The sequence below is a fragment of the Macrosteles quadrilineatus genome, unplaced genomic scaffold, assembly GCF_028750875.1.
Source record: "Macrosteles quadrilineatus isolate MER2022 unplaced genomic scaffold, UCM_ALF_1.0 Scaffold_11__1_contigs__length_5352618, whole genome shotgun sequence".
NCBI lineage: Eukaryota > Metazoa > Arthropoda > Insecta > Hemiptera > Cicadellidae > Macrosteles > Macrosteles quadrilineatus.
In genome coordinates, this window is record NW_026542604.1 from 2,549,166 (window position 1) to 2,569,603 (window position 20,438).

The window sequence follows — 20,438 nt, forward strand, 5'->3', positions numbered from 1 at the left end:
TAATCGATGCTCAACCTTCGTCGACGAGACAGCGATATTTATTACAGCTCCGGCCTTCTGTTCTGCCCTTTTGCAGAGCGAACCCGAGATTTATTTCATTTGCAAGTCAAGACTTGGAAATGACCAGACCGGGGTTGACTGACTACACCTTCAGCGGTGGTCATTGCTTGACGGTGACGGATAGCGATGTCTCTCCCCCCATCTCTCTCACTCACTCTCTCTCTCTCTAGATGCTCTCGTTTCTCAAGTGACCTCCTCAATTACTCTCCACCGCCACCGCGACAGACAAGTTAATAATTAAACCGCCTGATTGGTAAGTACTAATTCCTCGATGATCCGTCGCGGAGGTGACAATAGTGTCTGTTTGATTGGGCTTGTCTGATTGCTCACTACTTGATGAACGGCGTACTGTTCTCATTGCGTTAAATACACCAATTACGCCCTTCTTTGGTGCGAAGGCTTCGTTTCTGGTTATTTGCTCCCGGATTTTGATATTTGTAACGTGATGCCGTGATTGATATCAAACCATCGGTACTATCATGAATTACGTTTTCGTACTGCAAGTTCTAAGCTAGATGTTGTAGTTTTTGGAGTAAACGCCTTTAGTTGTTTACCCCACCATAGGGGAGCTACCTGTTTACTAAAAGCTAGTTTTGACAGACAATCTATCAATACACAAGTGGCTTTTCTGCTGAACTTGACGAAAAAATAGGTTACAATATCATGTATATATTTAGGCTGACACGTGGTATCCCTACCAAATGATCAATAAAATGACATATTAATAATTGAGAATCTATTTTATCTCACAATACACTTTTTTTAATGAAATAAACATTGTGGTGTGATTGTGTTAAAATATCACCATTAAATCTCAGGATCGAACGCTACCCAGCAATATTATCCACTATTATGATAAAATCAATATTCCAATAGTAAATTTAACACCAAACTAAGTACAATAAGCATTCACGGCGTCAGTAAAACTGGAGAGGCGTGGATTCGTTAATTTCAGCTTGGAGGCTTGCCACGTTGTTCGGACGCGTGTGGGGGTTATAATAGTTGTTGAGTTGTGTTTTTTTTATCTGTTAAATATATATTTTTATAACGAAGTAGTGAGTAAATCCATCGCTCTCGTTAGCTACAATATGGCCTAATTGGACAGCTACTAGACCCTAACTCGGCATGATTTAGTCGGCTGCCCTCCATCACCGAGTGTCAACCGTAACACCACCCGAGTTTTGGTAGTTTATTTCATCACAAGGGCCAAAGTGATAATCAACACGTGCTCAAAGTTAACGAAATGAATTAATGATTTAATTAAAGAGAAAAGTTCTTCATACTGCAGTTAAATCAGCAGTTTTTAATAATGCGTTTCTGGGGTTACTGGTTTTTCGTCCTTAGGAGTTTTCATTTTCTTCTTTTCTTCCTTGAGAATAAGCTTGAGTTAAGAAGATTATATTAACTGTTTCTTAAGCTATTAAAAACCCGATTCTGACGAAGAAAATCTTTTTCAATTAAAAACCTACTATCATAATAAAGTTATTCTAAATATGTGTGATTATGTGTACATTTTACTACGAATATTTTTTGACAGACACTTGTTAAAATGTCAAAACAAAAACACATACAGTATATGTTTTGGTACATGTTTAAACATCAACAAGCTGGAATGTTCAATCATCCAACGTTATATATGTTTAATAGCAGCACAAAGTAAAACGTTTATTGAGATGTTTTTAAATGAATATTCAAAGGCATTGAGTACAACATAAAATAACGCGAATCAATTGATATGTCTTCATTTCAATTCACCTACTCTATTTAAAAAATCAGAACAATTTGTTTATTGGTTCCATTTGTCCTCCACTACTAATTTAATTTATTCAATCGGCGTATTTAATAGTTCCATTGTGTACCGCAGCATTATAGTGCAACGGGTTAAGAAAGACATTCTTCTCTCTCCCCTGACAAATTAGGCTGTCAATTTTGTTCGACTGTACTGCTACAGACTTTCGAATGCCACTTTTTGAATGTTAATTGGTATTTCATATCATGTCAGAGATTTAATTTACCTGGTAATCAGTCTTTTATATGTTTTAATGTTGATAATCCTAGGCTATTATTGGGTGATACCTGAATACAATTACATAACCTCTAGTAAATAGTTGCATAAAAAATGTTGGGTCTAATATCTTGTTAAATATTTATTCACGGCTATTGATCCGGCTCGAAAGACTAAAATGTTTCTTATTATAAATAACTTAGCTGACTATTGTATTACGTGATTTATATTCATTGCAACTAAAACAGTCACGCATTCACTCGTTGTGTGACAGGCTTACTCAACTACTTAATTTTTCAATTAAAAATTCACTACAGTTGGTTCATATATATGGAGGATTAGAGAATGCTATTTTTCTCAGCAAGACACACTCATGGCAAGTATCCTTCAGTATCCAAAAGTCAATGGTAATACAGTACCTAACTACTAACGTAACATCATGATGACTTGCAATCTGGGTAAAGTCGTTTTAATAGGTACCATGCACAGTGCACACAGACCATGAAGAAGTTTGAGTTTGTACTGTATCGAGTGTAGAGACCGTGAGAGAAAGGATGGGAGGACATGGAGCACTAGTGCCCTCTGACCTGGGCAAATTGGAACTGCTCCACCAGGGCACTTGTCTGGGCATTGGCCACACATAAACGCGGAGATTTCTCTATGGATTTGTTTTAAAACGGGCAATACTGAAAGATGGACATTTGACAAAGCATGACCGTTAAATTTTGATAGTGCAAATCTAATATTATCGTGACTCATAACAGACGTTGTGAATTCTTCTCCACGAAGATCATATTTTGATATTCTATTTACGATATACGTTGATAGGCCTATGTATGTATTTACAATGCTCGGTTTCTATGGTTTGGAGTAGCCTAAATTAATTATTTTCAAGAGTTAACATGGGTACGCACATGGGGAGATTTTAAGTCAAACCTGTGTCCATTGTAACTCTACTTGGATACGCGAGTAATTCTAGTGCGACCCTATTCGCCTAGGTTCAATCCTGAGAAAAGTCAGAAGCTTGTGTATGCTTCCCATCCGAAAACCAAAACGATAAACACTCAAATCACACAACTAGAAACCGAGTACTCTAACGAGTGACTTTCTCCGGTAGTAGCTCGCGCCGCGGGGCCCGTGTTAACAAGAGACCTCTAATCGAATGATATTAAGCTGCGTGGAGGTGCCAAAATAATTTACAGCCGGCGGCGTGCCGCGTGGGCCTTCGTCATCCTCCGCTCATTATTTACACTCGCGATTTTGTCGAGCATTTTGGATTACAGGAAATGGGCATTCAGCACGGTCGTTGACATGGTAATGAGCACGTAGGTGCTGAAATGTGTGCTTCACTGTAGGGGTTAGGGTCATCTCGCTGTTGGAACTTTGTCACAAGCGACAAGCGAGTGCTTAGTTGTGGAGGTATTTAGAACGACTATGAGGTAGAGGTATCGCTCTATCATTTCACAAAGACAGCAACGCACTTTATGTTGGTAATTTGAACTGTGCATTCAGAGTATAGAGTGGAGTGAGATAACTTGTTTGTATTTGTTTTAGGCTAAGATAATTTCTTTAGCCAGGACCATTTAGTTTTACAGATCATAATAGTTTTCTTTCGAACAATCAAGGACAGTTGGATAACATTTAGGACGTTAAACAAACTGCAATATTTATAGAACTGTGGAAATTGTAATATAAACCGAATTTAATCACCTTCGAATACCAAAGAAAATCTTCAAAAACTGAAACAGACTATTATATTTTGTATTGAAAAATCTTAGAAGGTGCAATTAATAGTTTAGGAATTGTTAGAAAAAAATTATAGTAAGAACATGCTGTTTTAATAAAGATTATTCAAATAATCTAAAATGTTTCTGATGCTTTTCTTTAACTTTCGTCCCACTACTACTGTATTACCTTGAAATCATCCAGTTGTTAAACAATCTAAGGTATACACACTTTTGACCTCAAACACAAAAAAAGGAAATTCTGCAAGTTTCTAACCAAGACAAGTTTAGCCAAAGGATTTCTGACGCGTGCTGTTGAATGAGACTCGTATCTGACAGGTAAAAAACCAAAATGACTGGAAAAAGCGAAACTTGAACTTATCCTATTGTTGCCAACCAGCTGACTGAGATTCCGCGAAGGGCGGTGTAAAAACGCGGCAATAGTGTTTAGTTGCAACGTGTAAAGTTACATGATCTCTCGCGTGTAGGCGTGTGGATGACACGCTCCGCACGCGGCGAGATGAGACGAAGTAGAGTGACATAACACTGTGCTGATTATTGACATTTCTTCTGCAACAAAATATATTATTTTCTTAGTTATCTGAATGCGTTATCTAAAAGGTTCTTAGACTGATCAATTTATAGAAACGGTCGTGTTTTGGTAAACGGTGTACATGTTAAGCCACACACCCATTTGATAGTGCATTGCGATTAACAAATCGTATTCACAACTAACATAAAAGTACCCTTGTTTAATCAAACCGACTCATCAAAATTTAAATTACGTACTTTGTTTATACGGAGTAGAGTGACCCGTTGATTTTTGAGTAAGGTGCTCGGGTTGCCATTAAATGCGAACAGCTGTTACAGTTATTTATTTGCATTAGGTTTTACAATTGTTTTACTTTTCCAACACAATAATTAATTGAATTAAAATGACTTTGGCTAAACACTTTTATGTGTCTAAATGCCAATGAGAGAGTTATTCATACGATGCGATATAAGATATTTGTATCATATTTGATATATATATATTTTTAAGTTTATCAGGACTATGTTCTTTGGTATAATCAATGAGAGAATTTCAGTGTGAAAAATGTACGGTTAGTGTCCTAGGCTCCAGCTGATTCTTTTATGGCCTAGGAATAAAAAAAACAATTTTCCCTCAGCAAAACGCATGTATGGATAATAGAAAGTCACAAAAGTATAACGAAACCCGTTATAAATCACGAGATGAACAAGTTTTAAACAGAAAGAGAAAGCGGGAATGACGCAGTCTCTAGCCAATTTGTACCTCTTGGCTATCGACATTTGGCTACACTAAACACTTTTATCATGTAAATGTATCCAAACATGACGAGTGATCTTTTGTCTGAAAGTGTAAGGGTTTGGAATGTTGTTTACCCACAGTGACGTCATCATTTCTGGCACATCTCTACTGCGAGTGGTGTGTTTATATGGAACATCTTATGTTGGCCTGAGTGCAGTTGATGCAAGTGTTTCAGTCTGATGAAATATATCGTAAAACATAATAAGTAAACAGTACCTACACAAAAAATTATAAAAAATACCTATCCTCTGTATAGAAAGATTAGGCTTTTAGCTTAAATAATTTTATTGCTTGAATATTTTAATTTCATTATAGATGGTAAAATAGAAAAAATGAATTAGTTTTGATAATTAATTTGGAAAGGTTACGTGCAGATGTAAGAATATTTTAGTTAGTCGGCCACCTTAATTGATCACAATGCTTACTGGCATGATTAATGCAAAAGTGCAATAAATTGTGGATATTTGATTTCAGTTGGTTTAACTTGTTATTTTCTGGAACACGAATATTCAGAGAAGGTTGCGTGGTACTTTCAAGACAAAGACAGTGACGCTCATATTGATGCTTATCTTAAGCTAAATTTGAATACAGAGTGTGTGTAGAGTCGGGTAAGATGATCTGTGTACCTTTGTTACGGGTTAAGATCAGCTGTATCCTTATTCGGGATCATTTATACCCAACCCATAAGGACATCTGAGTCCAATGTCCAACTATTAAAATATAATACTCAAGATGACTTATTAGAATCTAATTGTGATACATTTTCGTTGTAAACCTATGTCATGGGACCAATAAGACAAATTAAGTTCACTTGCCTTTGGAAAACTCGCTAAAAGTGAGCAGCAGCCCTTATTTATCGTCCCATGTTTAATTTTAACTATGTTATGTTTATGGTGGCTCTTATGATTTCTTCCAAGCTTTACCAGACTACGACTCCTAGGACCCCAGTGACATTGTGGACCTCTGACTAATGAAGCCATCTCCAGGCTGAGACGATCCACTCCTACATAATTACGCTCACTGAGGCCAAATGAGTTTATAATTCCCCGACCCCACACGATAATAAAATTATAACAACATGAATAATATGTAAAGAAATAATTGTGAGCGGTTTCCATATTCATAAGGGGCACGCCCGCTCTGTGTGATTTAGTTATGTTAAGCCGGGCGCGGCTGACATGTCTATTCGGGAAAGTTTGAATTTCAAATGTACTCTGACAAAATATTACAAGTGACGTTTTGTCTCTGTTGTGGGAGTTCAATCAGCTGACTCGGGGTGGTGGTGTAGGAAGGGTGTGGGGAGGAGAGGGGGTAGATTGGTTTTGAGTTATATTATTATCCAAAACTCACACAGAAAGATTCGTAGGTTAAAGATTTGCTTATTGGTAAAAATGTCTGCCACAACTTCGCTGATTTATCAAATATTACGGTGAAGGAAAAGATAAACATTACTTTATTGAAGCGAACCGGTCATTTACTGAGGTTCATACACTGGTGCTTTGACCCATTTACACACTTCCTTGTGTAAATTCACCATTCGACGAGATTCATCATTCTCATAGCACGGCTAAAGATAATTAATGATAATTATTTTTACAGAATCTACCAATATATTTGTGATATGAAAATCGTTTTATCCGCCCTAAAATATAAAATAAACAATTAGTTGACATAAGTTTTCTCAAATACCACTAATGTAATAAGGAATACACATAAAAAGGCTTTCAGATTTCACTATTTTTCCGAACAGTTTCAAATAATAGTAATGTATAAAAACAATTTACTTACTAAAACAAAAATGTCAACCTCTATCTTTCAACAAAAATTACAAAGCCCAAGTTTTCAGGCGGTGTAGCAATTAAGATGTGTTTTTACGTAGTCCCAATTCAAAGAGTAGGTTGAAAAAATTACTGTTTGAAAACGCATGGTCAAGCCCAAGTATGAAACCACGGTGTAAACTTATATTTTTATAAGCAATTATTACTTGATTACCAAGAATAGCGTCGACATTGAGACACACTCGTCAGCAATTGCTCCGCAGCGCATTCCCTCATGTAGCTACTATGAATGAGAGCAATAGGAGGACGGGGGTTCGTGGAAGCAGCAAGGGGACACTGCACGCGTGCGGGGCGTGCGGGGCGTGTGAGGTGGCGGGACACGACACGCGGCTACAGTAGACTACAGACTACTGAATGGAACCATTGACAAACTCTGGACCATGCTGTACATTGTATCACGTTCATCTGGCACATTGAGTTACCTGAGATTAGACATACTCGTATAACACTAAGTGAAAATAGTTTTAACACGGCACATTGTTGTTTAATACATACGTATCATTTTTGCCAGTTCCGTAGAAGTATACCTTCATTTTGGAAAAATACCCTCCAATTAAAAAGAAATGCCAAGCTTAAGTCAAAGCGGTTTTGGCGTTTTCTACTTGTTTTTAGGTTAGGAAATGGAACCTCAATAGTTCGACATATCGATGGTATAGTGTACACTAACACAATCTATCTATACTATTATAAAAAAGAGGTGGTGTCTGTGTGTATGGGAAAAGTAAACGCGAAAACTACTGGTCGGATCGGGCTGAAATTCGGCATGATGATAGCTCATATTCCCGATTAACATATAGGCATATTTTTATCCCAAAAATCCTTCCGGGCTCCGCCCCAGTGGCTCTGGAGCAAAGGTTCCCATGTTAACCTTATGAGAAATGGAATTAATGAATCTTAACAGCTGTTTCAATTAAACAAGTTGGTTCTGTTCTATGATTTTCAATAGCATTAAAGTTACAAGGATTACCAACAGGGTGCAGCACTAGCATTATTTCTTTTACATTTATGACAACAGCTAATTTGCAACCAAAAGGTGAGTGAGCGTAGCGAACGAACTTCAACCTGGAGGCGAGTGAGCGTAGCGAACGAGCTAACCTGAAGACAAGTGAGCGTAGCGAACGAGCTAACCTGAAGGAAAGTGAGCGCAGCGAACGAGCTCCAACCTAAAGGTGAGTGAGCGTAGCGAACGAACTTCAAAAAGAACCGAAATTTCTTAAACCATGTCCTCACTCATAACTGCTATAAGCATTTGATACTTATATACCAACCCCGTACGAAGGACGGGTACTCTGCTAGTTTGTAATATATCGAACAACTTACTAAACAGCTGATTGTTTGCATTAGCTGTATTGAAAACAAGTAGTGTTGAGAGGATTTCTTAAAATGAAGAGCATTTTTATTTAACTTAACTTTTTAAATAATGTTGCAATATGACAAAAATATAGTTCAACACACGGGCAAAAAGTGTCTTTTCAACCCTCGCTACCCTCGGCTTCGCTTCGATCGTGAAACTTGAGCTGTGGTCGAAAAGAGCGACTTTACGCCCTAGTGATGAAATATACTATTATAGATTTTAAAACTAATTAAAAAATCTCATCCTCGTAGATTAGTTAATTTTCAGCTAAATTTCTGACCAACACAATGCATATAATAAGTACAATCTTGTAACATATTGACAGTAACAGCATTATTACAATGTACACGTTTGATTTTAAAACGTTTAATTTTTACTCCAACTGTAGACAAATAAAGTATTATAATTTTTTACAGTTGTAAAACGCTCATAAATACACGATAATATAAACATATTCCACGAATAATACATTACTATAGTACAGTTATTCCTATATAGTTGGGTAAACAGATAATAATAGGTAATTGGTAACAGATAATAGATAATTGGGTAAACAGTCCATTATTTCCTCGTCAAAAAATAACTATGACAAATAAATTGTATTACAAAAATGGTCAACAGATTTAGAGAGAACTCCACACCTTGGAGTTTCGACGACGTATTTTTATATCTCTTATAACAAACTGAAATATTTAAGCTACACTTCAGTCCTGAACGAGACGTAAGCATTGAATAAAGCCCGACCCAAACAGACTCACAACTTATTGACCCTTCAAATATCATTAGGCCCTAAGTGGATTTTATCTCCACGTCAGAAATTCTCAGAAAACGACTCACAAGAAAGCGTAATGGAGATAATATCGCAGGAATATTTTGTAAATTATGATTTAAAGCGGTTATTAAAACGGCGCAAGCAGTTAAACCGCACCTAGTCATAATAAGTTGTATTAACGGATGATTTAACAATTTTGGTCGGTTGCCAGCGACTGCAGGCGCGAGAATATTACTTCATAATCAGGATTTAAAGTTGTCGTATTGCTCGTAAACGTCCAGTATCGCACACTCATAGCGTATAACCGCCAGCGTATAGTGCGGCCGGCGTATGTCGTATGGAGGTGTTGTGTATGAAATACGATAGGTGGTTTAGTTACAGTATTTGTCAAAATTATGTTGTTGAAGGTGGTGACAATATTATAATATTTTCATATATAATATTGGCCTGCGCAAAAAAGCTTAAAAATTTAATTTTGACATGAATCGTATTGTTCTATGTGCCGATATACATACAAATATCGGCGATACGATACTTATAGTTTTTTTTTAAATATCGTACCGAAATATCGTATCGTCCCTCGCGTATCGCACATCACTAGTTCAATCTATAAAGGAAAACCAAATTTTATCCCCAGATTGCATGTAGATTGCAGATTGCGGCCGGTATTTACGGATTTTAACGACGCGTTCATCTCCAAAAAACCAAGATTCACTTTGACCTCGAAGCCGCCTATCTTCTAGTACAAGTAAGTGCAGTATGTATAATCATTGATCTTTGAATGCTGAAGCAGACAATCTTTCTATATAGACCAGCTTCAGCAACTGCTGCAATTTTGTCATTCGACATGAACATGGTTGAACAAGCCACTTGAACAAGATTGTGCTACAGTTTTATACAATATTTTCTTCGTGGGTTTTGGTAACAATTATAGTTTATGTGAACAGTGAACATGCTATAGTTTACAAGTAGTCCTTAAGTTTACCTGTATTAAAACGTTTGCACGTATTCGACGGAAATCAGTAATTGAAGTCAGCGTACTCAGTCGGTTTGAATCTACGTCCATAATAAATTGTCCTAAAACTGGCTACAAAGTTTAATATGGGTGAAGAAATGTGTAAAGTCCTTTCCATGGTCAAAGTTTTAATCCGTAGTTTATCTGTAGAGTGTAGATGTGTGTCAAGAAACGACACCTTGACTAGCCTCAAGAGTGAAGTAGCCGGTTGGGAATTGCCTGTTTAATTATCTTATAATAATACTCTACCCTGTGTTTACATACTCATACTCGCCAAGGCCAGCGCAGCACGAGACAGGAAGTGTGCGCATGCGCGTCCGCCAGCCACATATACTAATGAGCCAGCTCCGCGTAGGTGGACCATCTACATACGGTCCTTTGATATTTATGTAATCGAGACGGCTCTTTAGCCAGATTTATTAACGCGGTTCTACTTGTGGAAAGCGATATGATGTCAGAAATCATAATTAGGGTTCGGTCCCTGGGCAACGGGAAATTGAATATTTTTAATGGAGCTAACGAACTGTTCTCACATCAAGACTATTACATTACCGCCCGTAAGTCATCCCGGGTCCCAGGGCGACTTCGGGAGTAATCGGTGCGAGAAATACTAGCGAGTGTGGGTAAACTAACTGACAGCCGGATAAAGGTCGGTGATGGCGATGAGTCGGAGAAATTAATGTAGACACCCACGCCACGGGAAATGTGAATCGTGCGCTAAATGATTAAGGATTTCCAAAAATGTCCATGGTTTAGGGTTACGTAGGAAATAACACCAGTATTTGTAGTATTGTAAAAAGGTTCATGTGGGGAGTATTTACAGTAAGACCTCAATAACGAGTGTTTCAAGGGGGTGGAAATAGTCTTGTTAGTGAGGGAAAATGTGTAGCGTCGGACCAAAATTATTGCCAATATGTTTTGCATGTTAAAATGAATAATCGACTTGATTGGAATTATTGTGAAACCTAGTTGATAAGTGTCTGGAGAGGATTATGGAAAAATGTACATTAATATGTTCATAAAACCTGAAGTATCATGGTATGATCCTGATTTCTTGTTAAGTGAATTCCAACGTCGAAACTAAAAGTCAATTTTAAGCTAAACCCGAGTTATATAATAATAATTCCTTCATCTCGAAGATTGTGACGAGTTGCGACAAGTATGTGTTCATGCCCGTGCGTTCGTGCTTGTGTCCTTGGATTGGAGTGTGACGTGAACACAATAAGTGTTTATGACGACTATTCGCAAACTCTGGGGTGAAGAAGATTGGTGGTAGTTTAAAATAAGTATTATTAAAAAGTTTTGTTGATTTTCTTTCCAAAAGTATTTCTTTCATTTTCATAGTTGGTACTTAATCAACAGTAACTTAAACTAATATATTTACAATTCAAGAAATTTAAAAAGCGAATGTATAAGGGAAGTTCCTCAATTTAAAGCGAAATCCAACTCTGCTATCAATGACGGATCTAGTTTTTTTTCAAGAATAATAACAAACTGAAAGGCATGATAATTATTAAGAAATTCAAATTAAACAGGATTAGACAGTGAAATTATCTTGTTAGTTTACCAGGCACACTTTCATTATCAGGATAAAGCTAGGCAATACATGAGCAATAACTTTGTTTAATTGGTGCTCAGAGTAAAGTTCTAAATAATGAGATATGGCTACTCGACCAAATAAAGGACTACTCCTTGCCTTTAACAGTCAAGCTTCTCACTTTGAAAGTATCATTGCTAAATATTTTGTATCAATAGTTGATGGTAACAAATATAATATTTTGAAACGGTATTGTCTTCAGATTGCAGCAACGAGTGAAGGATTGGAAACTTTGATGAGTGGTTTTGCCGAAAACTCCCAAATAAATGTATTTCATTACGTATTTTACCATACGTGTAGAGAAATACTGTTAAGTTTCTAAGGGATTAGTTCATTTTGTATGAAAAGAAGAAAACTAATATAACTAGTAATTATATGGATAAAACTCCTATAAATAGAACAACCTTCTTCCAGTAAGAAACTGAAGGCACATTTATGGTGGAAAACGAACACCCGCTCAGTAGCCTTTTATGGTCTCTTGGAGGATTGAGTTTACATAATCATTGCTATGTAAGAAAATACCCCTGCCATAGCAAACCTGCAGACTAAGCGAATTTCCATTTTGTCTGATTGGATCTAAGATGCTGCCTTAAAACGTGTAAGATTTATTTCCTTAAAAAAACATCGTTCTTAACGAGTACTTAGGTATCTTCTATAAACAGGCACACAACAGTTAGTCTTCTCTCATTAAATCGTTATTATTACTATGCATTATTATTATTATCCATTATTATTACTATTTCCTTTCAGTAACGAATACCAACGCTTAAATACACAAAATTATTTGTTTTTGTAACCTATATAGACTACAGTGTCAGTGATAAAAATTGAACAATTTTGTTTTTCAAAGTAAAAAAATCTTATTTTTGAAAAAGTAATAGCCCTATACAACTCTGTATGACCCTATCTTCGTGGTTCTCGGACTCAATGAAGTGTAATCAGCCCTACACGTTCGTGCCAAATTTAATCAAAATCGTATAAAATTAATTACTAGAGCCATCTTGTTTACTCAACGGCAATAGCTTCCCTATAGGAGAGCTCGCTAAAGTATGCTTTGCACACTGATCTAGGTGTATCCTTTATGAAACTAAGGGTGTATTTTCTGTGGTTACGACCCTCGGTAGCCATTAATGGTCGCTAGGCAGGCTGTGTCTACATATGTATAACAAGTTAGCAGTCCGAGTGACGGCCGAACATCAGCTAGGGTCGTAAACATGGTAATGGTGCAGACGGAATGTAGAATGTACATGGCGGGCGCGAACCAGTCGACCGTTCACCTCAGTACAGCAAGTACAAGCACAGTACTTGCAGTCAGAGTCAGGCGAGGGGTCTTGAAACAATGTCATTCACAGTGACATGATCATGACGTTTCTGTAGTTGAGCTCACTGGAGCTGTTCTAGGAGTTTGGTCCTCTGCAAGTACAAGCACAGTACTTGCAGTCAGAGGCAGGCGAGGGGTCTTGAAACAATGTCATTCACAGTGACATGATCATGACGTTTCTGTAGTTGAGCTCACTGGAGCTGTTCTAGGAGTTTGGTCCTCTGCAAGTACAAGCACAGTACTTGCAGTCAGAGGCAGGCGAGGGGTCTTGAAACAATGTCATTCACAGTGACATGATCATGACGTTTCTGTAGTTGAGCTCACTGGAGCTGTTCTAGGAGTTTGGTCCTCTGCAAGTACAAGCACAGTACTTGCAGTAAGAGGCAGGCGAGGGGTCTTGAAGCAATGTCATTCACAGTGACATGATCATGACGTTTCTGTAGTTGAGCTCACTGGAGCTGTTCTAGGAGTTTGGTCTTCTACAAGTACACGCACAGTACTTGCAGTCAGAGGCAGGTGAGGGGTCTTGAAACAATGTCATTCACAGTGACATGATCATGACGTTTCTGTAGTTGAGCTCACTTCAGCTGTTCTAGGAGTTTGGTCCTCTGCAGTCTTGGATTAGGTAAGTGCTGCGTGCATTACGAGTTTTCTACATGTTGCAGCTACCAGTGAGGGTAGTGTTGATGGGTATTTTGCTTGACATGACGGAATCATAACGTTTCAGTAAGTGATGAGCCAAGCTTGGCAGTTCTGACATTGTTCAGCTGTCACCCTTCACAAGGGGTGGTCAAAATAGCTGCTAGGTATCAATGTAAACTCGCTATCAACAGTCAACACAACAAGTCTATCGTTCTCTAAGAATATAACATAGCTCTTCCGTAGTTACTTAACTGGCGTAGTGTAAAAATACAAGAGAAAACTTCTCTATGATACATTTTTGTCTAAAGTGTTTTTGTTCTTCCCGACGTCTATCCATTGCTATAATTGTTAATAGAAATTCTATTACTATATTACTGTACCACCCTCACTAAATATCTTGAAGGCGATCGATAATCCAACTTTTACAGTCACAAGAGGCATTTCGATCAAAGATACACATACTATGTTTAAGTAGGTGGAAATCACTCAATCAAGTCACATCACGCATCCGTCTCTGTTTGGGCCTGACGATGACCGGTGTAAGTGGTCGAAACTGACCGTAACATCCTTTCTATATATTTACCATCCTATAAGCATTCGCAGTATAAGTGTAAAGGTTATATAGTGTCGAAAGACGTATTTCTACATCCATATACTCAGTAAAAATTAATCGAAAGACATTAGTGTTACACAAAACCCTCTCCATAACATGGTTGAATCTAAAAGCGGGATCCAAGAGACACGTGAGCACGTGCGGATAATTAGTCAAATAGATGTGAGATTGCATGTTGTAAGATTGTAATGTGGGGAGAGGCCGTGTTAGAATGACTGGCAGTGATAGGTATGATGGCCGGAATCAATAACACGTTAATATTAATAAGAGGATCGGAGGTGGTCGCCGCGGCGGGGTGGAGAGATCATTTGTATCTGGCCCGAGCCTTCGATCAGATACTGGCAGAGGCAGACGGATGGGGGACGAGGAGCCGGGGAGGGCGAATACTGGACGATCAGGGAACCTCGGTGTGTTGTGGGTTGGTTGGGTTTTGGAGTTATTTGAAACCAAATCAGATACGAATTTCTAAGTTCATGGTTTGAAAATATTCGTGTGAGCTTTTCAATTACCACTTTTTCCTAAGAGCTAATAATTCCCCTACTTTGAATGATACCTCAGTGACATTCAACAGACACACACTCTACACATACGCAGGTTACTTGATCAAAAGTTTGCAGGAACCTAACTGTAAGACTGTTGTATTTTGAACGCACTATTATAATGTGTCCTCCTAAATCAGTAAAAGAAAATGTAAAGGTTAGCTCTGGCAGGTTTATGTTAAGGTTGTTTTGTTATTTACATTGGCTTCTACAGCCAAATTTTACCATGTAAACAAATCATACCAGGAAAAATAATAGTTCACAGATCGAGCACTATGTTTTGTTAAACTAGTCTTAAAAATGGTTGAATAAAAAAGTTAAGAATTTCATCCTCTACATAAACCGAACATAACCTTAATTTTTTCAACCTAATGTATAAGGATAGAGCTATAAAGGGATGTCCATAATCGTATCCCTTATGTAAAGCGTAGATCCTGCTTGCTAGTCGCGTGCGTGTGAGAGCTCCGCCTCTCCCCCCAGTGCCTCATCCATCTCTCGTCTCCTCCCCCTCGGCTCTCCATAAATATTGACATAACCTCTGTAATTATTGCGAATCCTTGCAAAAACACGGTTTACGATTACCGGCTGTTTCCACGAGGAAGTTATATTTCTGAAGACACCCGCGTTTGTGCGTTACCCTACACGTTACATTGACTCTTTTCTTCGGTAGACGAACGTGTCGTTGAATAGGTGAAGATTTACAGATGTTTCTTATGTTCTTTTCGAGGCAGACTAAAATTATACTTCTCAGTTTTATCGTCGCCAATTCAATGACGCGGTCATCTACCGAAAACCTCTTTTGGCCGTGGAAGTCTACCGTGGCAACATATCAAGAATATTACCCTCAACCCCGAGGATGTCAATTATAAGATATTGTCACAGAATAGAGATGTTTATTTCTGTAACACAAGTCACTTTCAACAGTGAGGGCGCGGCTAATTCATTGGTTAGAGCGGAACATGATTTTGTTATATATTTAGCAATGCAAGTATTATTTTCAAATATTATAACCGGAACGCATCGTAGTAATATAACTACTTTAACCAAGATTTGCATTTTTGCTCCACCAAACTTTATAAAATTGAAGAATTGCCCCCAAGATTGATGTTGCGAATTTGTGATAAATTAAGGTGTGAATTCGTTTCAAGAATTAATTTGTAATAATGATCTACTACAAAACCAGTTTTGATATTTTAATGACCCTCAAGTTATCTCATCATATATTTGAACATTTTTGTTGTTTTAAAGACCATATCACTTCTTAAATTAGTATTCAATAGTTCCACATTTAAATAAGGATTTTGTTTGGAGAGCTTTTCATAACATTTATAAACATTATATATTTAGATTCAAATTAAGTTTAGTATTCATTAATATTATTTATTGTAATATATCATAGCTAGGTTATCATAAATTTTTTAACAATTTACAAATTAGTTGTGGACAGTATATTAAAATATCTAAATTCTCCTTTCTTAAAGTTAACAAAACTCATACCTTGAAATAGTAATTTAAACCATACCACCATAGTAGGAATACTTGTAGTATATTTTATTTAGATTTTATCATAATAATTAATTAAATAGGCTAACAGTAATATAAGCCAAGCTTACTACTAATATCAAAGAATATCTGAAATATCTAAGTGAGGTTAGTTATAAACTAATAATAAAAAAGTATTAAATCAACAAGTTATGTACTAAATTTAAATTAAAACTTTCACCGTTAGGACATACAAACGTGCATTAATGATGTGCAGTTAATGATTACTCTCCACAAAGTGAAGTATTGCCTCGGTTAAATTAAAGTAAGATATTTTCAAAATATTAAACTTCTTCACCTATAACCTAACTGAATGCCTAAACCTAACCTAAAACCACAAGAAAAATACGCGTAAATAAACGATTTTGAAGTGAACACAATATGTTTGGAAAGTATATTACCTAGAGCCAATGATTTGTAATATATACACATAGATTGTATCTAAATAAAATGTCTCCACTGTGAAATAAAATTATGAGTTTTTCTTTTGATCTCCAAAAGAAATAAATACTAGTCCTAACCTATAAGCTAATTGAACACCAAAACCTAACCTAAAACCACAAGAAAAACATGCTTACATAAACGATACCGATGTGAACGCAATTTGACCGGAAACGTATGTCACTCAAAACCAATGAAACGTAACCACTCACATGAACGTCGGTTCAATCCCACTGTTCCGCGACGCAGTTCGGTTCCACCGTTCCTCGCGGGACAGTTCCAGAGTGCAGAATGCTAATATGACCTCTCTGGTTATGTTTTCTCCTTGCTCAATCCAGGATGCGCGTTTCTGTTCTCACAAGAAAACTCCCACACTTTAATGAACCCCTTTGTATTACGCCTACACTCCCAGCCTACAGTTATAATGATTCTATTTAATTACTTGAGCTACGTCGTTGCGCAAATTTTATACTATTTTACATATCCGTTAGACGTATGAAATTTCGAAAACATCACGCAAGAGGTTCATTGACTGAGGGTGACATTGACGTCGTGGGATGCGATAGTAGGCCTGCCATGGTCATACACTGTTGTAAACGGTAGGGCTTGTGGTGGGTTGGAGGTCCAAGAAGAAGAAAGTTACAAGACCATCTATTAGAGTCTAATCGGTGAAATGGTAAAGTGTGGATATTTTGGGAAATGTGCAACATGCGATGTTAGTAGGGTTACCATTCATCCCAGAAAACAAGGGACAGTTTTGCTAAAAATGCCCCAGTGTCCTGATAAAAAGCTATCGACCATCATTTGTCCCGGATTCCGACAAATTACAACAATACCTTTGAAATAATACTTGCATTCTTGTTTAGTTCAAAACGTACACAATAATAACTAAATATTTTCATAAATTGATTTGGTGAGTAAAATCATAATTGCTATTGTAATCGTAAGATATTAATTAAAATATCATATCTTATATCTCATCCCTTAACATAAACTGGACACAAAATTACTTAAATATATCTTCGGATGATCCATAAGGATCACGTAACCAATAGAAAGCATTTTTCCATGGTACATGATAACTAAACATACGCAATGCATCACTAACAATGTACTTAGCCTTTACTATTATTTACTATCCATGGTTTAGAGTGTTAAAGATAATCTAATGATAAAACAACTCAAACTAAGGACCGATTTGATGCCGTTGTGTGTAATTATTTGAAATTCAAGGATGCCATGATTGCCCGGCCAGCTCCAGTAATGCCCGGACAGGCGTGGGCAGGTCTAATGATGCCCGGGCTGTTATTACAAACAATTCCACGGCTGTCGCTGTTCAGTCGAATTTGTTTTGCGGGTGTCAACAGCTGTCTTCGGCTTACAAATGATACTCAGTTGTCCTTGTACTCGCCCCCGCATTTACAAACCACCAGACCAGTGGTACAATACATGCATGTAGAGTGGTGATTGTGATATTAAACACGAACGACTGTGAGGGGTTGTGATAAGCGTCTGTAGATTCTAAAGATAATGCTTCAAGAGTTGTTATAGAAATAATAATACATACGTTACATACAATTACATATAAAAAAGTTTGAATAACAAATACCTTTTGTATTAAGATTTTTGTCGTAAAATAATGTACAATGATTGCAACCATAGGTTGGCCTCAATTTGTCTCATTTTACTAAAATCATGCTTATCTAACGACGTTAGATAGAAAATTTAAAAAAGCCTAATGAAAGTGTTCTTGAAAATTTTCTTCAAATTGGGGATTATTTTAGTAATTTAGTTATAAAATTTTAAACCAACCATTATTTAGTTGACCACCATTTTAAAACCAAATATATTTTCTGATGATAATTTGTTGTCAATCGATTCTTTAAATTAAATACTAAATTTCATAAATGAATCTTTAATAGTTTCATTGTATACATTTAAAAAAACTAGAAAACAAAATTGCGGATATCTCGCTAACAAAGCTTTTTTGGCAATGATTTTTCTTTACTTTAGTTATATTTTGACCCATAAAACTATTTCCTGGAGTTTGACTGTCTACTTACAAAACATAATAGCATTGACTATTTTTAGTCAATAATAATAGAAAAAAAAAGAAAAAAAAACTTAAACAAAGTTTGAAGCCTTCTTATAGTCACCTAAGACCATAGTGATGAGGTATTGTATTATATTTTAAATATGTTAATCAGAGAAAGAAGTTTAAAACTAGTGTGAAAGGTGTAAACAAAAAATGCTTAACCGACAAGAAAGTAGCCTTATTAATAAATCAATTATAATCGTTTAGAAACGCACATAATTGTTGTAGGCGTGTTTAATTGCAAGTAACGGTGGTCCAGTTCACAAACAGATTCCCACCCCCTCTAGCTGTCTCCCTCCATCGCTGCTACTGTACTTCATTACCATATAATGGATAAAACCACACGTCGTCTGTTGAAAGTTGTGTTGTGAACGGGGGCAAAGAAAAATATTGACAGTTTAACTTTTCAGTCTATTCAAGGAAGGTTTATACGAAAATGAAAAACATATGGATATTCGAAAAGGACTTTTAAAATACCAGATTTAAAATGAACCATTAAGTTTGCAAGACTAGAATTAAATTACTTAATCTTGAATGCTTTTGCATTTTTTATCACACTGAAGGAGCTGATGACCGACAATAAATGCCATATTGTGTCGTCATGTTGATCTAATATTAATTTAGTTACCAGAAAAATCTAATAATGAGATGAACATGTAAAATCCTTATTACCTATACTTATAACTAAAATCCATTCAGAAAGTAGAAATTTAAAATGTGACTAAGCAGGTGCAAACACTTAAACGAAACAAAACAAACTACTTGACAAATATACACACTGTAAACGTATTCAAACAAACGTGTGAGGGTAATCTGTGAGCGGCAATCTGTGGCTTTGTGTTATATTCTCGGCAAAACCCATAATGTTAATTTCCATACGTTTTAATTCTTAATGTGTTATTTACAATAACACTCATCCTAATTCAATAGTATAATTCATTTTTTAAATCACTGTTCCTGCGAGGGGTGATTAATTTAAACATATCTTAGCAGTAATGATGTCTTCGTTAAAATTAATCACTAATAACTAAACATATTTGTTTGGATATTAAATTCTCCTTGAAAAATAAATTGCGGGCCCTAAATTTCCGCGGCTCAATAAGATCTTCACTTAGAACTAAAATCTGTCTATAAGATAAAGCCCTCTCTAATCCTACTATATACAGTTTAGGATTCTAACCCCTCCACTGTATTGTAATAGGGGTGATTTTCACCCCATCCACTGACACGCGCATTCTCATCTTCACTCCGCGCACCTCCATCTGATAAGAGATTATGAAGTTATTCCGAGTCACCTGTGGCAATGCCACTTCCCCTCTGACGTCATAAATATACTGTTTCCTGTTCCGGTAGCTGTGGGAGACGGTCCGCTCCCACGCTCCAAGAGATCCTAATCGCGCCTGCAATTAACATCCGAATTAATTATAAAGCGTAAATACATTAGCGTCTCTCGTGCAGAAAACTGCGGACGGCGCGGGCGGCAATATAGGTACAGCGTGGGGGTTGCATCGTCCCCTGCACAGCGTAAACACAGTACAGTGCAGAAAACT

General features: G+C 36.8%; 1 protein-coding gene across 2 annotated transcripts in view; it reads right to left on the bottom strand.

Moving 5' to 3' along the window:
* LOC129004821 (transcription factor Sox-17-alpha-like) overlaps positions 1–20,438 on the bottom strand; it is a 114,993-nt gene that overhangs the window by 9,912 nt on the left and 84,643 nt on the right. The gene's annotated exons all lie outside the window — the stretch shown is intronic.